Source organism: Bos indicus, chromosome 15 (assembly GCF_029378745.1).
Source record: "Bos indicus isolate NIAB-ARS_2022 breed Sahiwal x Tharparkar chromosome 15, NIAB-ARS_B.indTharparkar_mat_pri_1.0, whole genome shotgun sequence".
Classification (NCBI taxonomy): Eukaryota; Metazoa; Chordata; class Mammalia; order Artiodactyla; family Bovidae; genus Bos; species Bos indicus.
In genome coordinates this window covers 36,080,185-36,083,375 of record NC_091774.1, presented here as the reverse complement: position 1 = coordinate 36,083,375, position 3,191 = coordinate 36,080,185, and positions in this window count along the sequence as shown.

Below are 3,191 nucleotides of genomic sequence, written 5' to 3'. Positions count from 1 at the left end.
GCATTGGGTTTTTGTTTTTCTTTGTTAAATTGTGGGGGAAGGGGATTAAAGGAAGACAGATACAATGCCATTTTGATATCCCTACTAAAGTACCAGGAGGGAAAACACAATTTGCTTTTGCGCAATGAAATATGCTATTGAGGTGAAAGTCGAGTGGCAACTTTTTCCTACTATTGATACTTTCTTACCTGAAATATACTTCTCCCAGGTGTTGATTATACTGATGTTCCAGTGATCTTTCTATTGTAAAGGTTTTCAGGAACAGATTCCTGTATTAATGGGTAAAAGTCTTCTCATATCTGTAATTTTTTAAACCTGGAAGAATTCAAGGTATAGAAAAAAGTCTGACGTGATTGTTGTTCTGATTAAACAATGGTTTGAGAGCAGAAAGGTGGGTCATATTTTTTGAGTAAATTTTGAGGTAGTAAATTTCAGCTGCCCGGTTGGCATCAGTGAACACTGCAGGGCTGTGGTTCCATTGCTTTGTCTCCACAATAACCACATCTTGGATACTTTCAGTATCCAAAAACAGCTTTACCTCTGAAATGACAAATGTAGAAATCTTATCTCTGACCGTAACTGCTCTGTTCCTTTACGTATGTTCAAATCAGATCATTTCACTGTTGTCACCTGTTTCATAAGCCCTGTCTAGATTTCTTATGTGATCAATTCAGTGTCCCTGTTGTCAGTAACCCAAATAATCTTCCCTAAATGTCATAACATTCCTAGAAACACAGCCCTGGATTATCCAGTTTCCTATGGATTATTTCTGGAGAAAGACTACCAACTGAACAAACCAGTATTTCTAAATGTTAACAACACTGCATATTATCCTTATTGTTTTCTCTCATCAACCCTTCTCCCATTCTTAACTGTTGAAAACCCCTATTTTCAAACTTGCAACCCTCTCTTTCCTCCTTCACTCTTATATCATGTCCTTACATTCTAGCTTACATTGAAGAATAGGTTTTATCAGGCAGAAACTCCCTGAACTTCAGCCTAATTTGACAACCATGCAGAAGTGCTCCAGTCTTCTAGGTCACATCCCAGCTCTACCAACTTAGTGATAAACCCAATGACCTTGGGCATAACTAGATCTGAGTCTCCTTTCCTCCCTTTCATCAGTAAAATGAGATTATCAATAGCAACCACCTTGCATGGTTATTATGAGAACTAGTTAAAACAGGTAAAATGCATTGTTGTTCAGTTGCCAAGTTGTGTGTGACTCTTTTACAGCCCCATGGACTGTAGCCAGCCAGGCTCCTTTGGTCCATGGGATTTCCTAAGCAAGGATACTGCAGTGGGTTGCCATTTCCTTCTCTGGGGGACCTTCCCAACCCAGGGATCAAACCCGTTTCTCTTGCATTGGTAGGTAGATTCTTGACCACTGAGCCACCAGGGAAGCCCACATTTTCAATAGTTTTAATAACTTACTGCTGTTACTGTTTGCTTCACTGCTATTCCCTTCCCCCAAATCCACTCCAGCTTTCTACCCAACTTTATTTAACACCACAACTGCATTGAAAACTGCTTTGATCAATGATTCTTTCCTAAACAAGATTTTTTGGCCACTTGATGCAAAGAACTGACTCATTGGAAAAGATCCTGATGCTGGGAAAGATTGAAGGCAAAAGGAGAAGGGGGCAGCAGAGAATGAGATGGTTAGATAACATCATTGACTCAGTGGACATGAATTTGAGCAAATCCCGGAAGATAGTGGTGGACAGGGAAGCCTGGTGTACCGCAATCGAGTTGCAAAGAGTCAGACATTTAGCAACTGAACAACATCAGAATGATGTGTCTGAAATCTATTAACTGACTCCATGTGAGTAAGGTTTCTCAATGCTTTCATTTATAAAAATAGAAGTTTTCTCCTTTAGAAACTCCAATTACATGTGCATATTTCATTTCCTATCCCCATGTCATTTTTGTTTATTTTTATCCCTCTTTTCTCCTTATTGTGATTTGAGCACTGTGTACTCTTTGTCATTCCAATTTTATATTCATTTTTATGACTATATACTTTTTTCCTTGAATTCTGTCAGTTCATGTTTCTTCTGTTTTCTCATATCCTCTTTTATTTCTGATGTATCAGTTTATAGAGATCATAAGATATTAAGGTTGTCATGAAATCTTTGATCATAGTTTTCAACTGTTTATTGAGGGAATGTTTTTCTGGTAAGTGTTCTTCACATGTCATTTATTTTTCTTGACCCCTTTTTCTCTATTTTAATATCCTCATGCAAAGCCTGTGCCAGTTCTTTTTCATTGTTTAGTTACCTGCAGATATTTACTCAGCACCTACTCTGTGCCAGGTACTATTCTAGCTCCTGAAAGGACAGCAGTATTATCTTCCCTTCACCAGAATGTACGCTTCATTAGAGCAGGGACTGATTTCGTTTACTGCTGTCCTTCCAGGAGCTAGAATAGTGCCTGGCACAGAGTAGGTGCTCAGTAAATATTTGCAGGTAACTAAACAATGAAAAAGAACTGGCACAGGCTTTGCCTACTTTTAGGCCCAGGTAAGATGGGCTCCTGCCTTGGGGGCTACATGTTAGAAGGCCCTGCATATCACAGATATTTATCAAAGAGCATGTGGCTGCCTAAGTCACTCAGAATTTGCCACTGAGGACTAGCACAGTGCAGTCTATAACCGTAATTGTTTAACCTTGTGACCAGGAAAATCCTCCATGTTTTTTGCCCTATGTCCTTGAAACAAAAGGTGACTTATGTCAAATTCCATGAAGGTTTGTGAGTTTCATCACTGCTAATGTCAGAGACAGACACTGCTTCTTAGCACAGAAAAATTGTAGTGGCATCAGTATTTCAGTAAGAGAAATAACTAATTTGTCAAATCCATTTCACATGGATGTAATGGATTCTTGCATAATAAGATACTGTTTCCCAGGAGTGGAAAATATAGTAAAAAGGGTGTATAAAAATATGTATATTACACATACATTCATATATAATTGGAGTCGCTGAAAGAAGAGAGAGTATGGGGAAAATTGAAAGAGATGAAGGTTAAGAATCTTCCAAAACTGACAAAAGATACCCACCCATAGATTTTAGATCTACAATTCCCAAGCTGGATAAAGATAAAACCACACCTAGGCATATGACAGTAAAAGTGCTGTGACCCAAAGACAAGAAAAAAACTAAATGCATATGGGGCGGAGGGAGACATATTA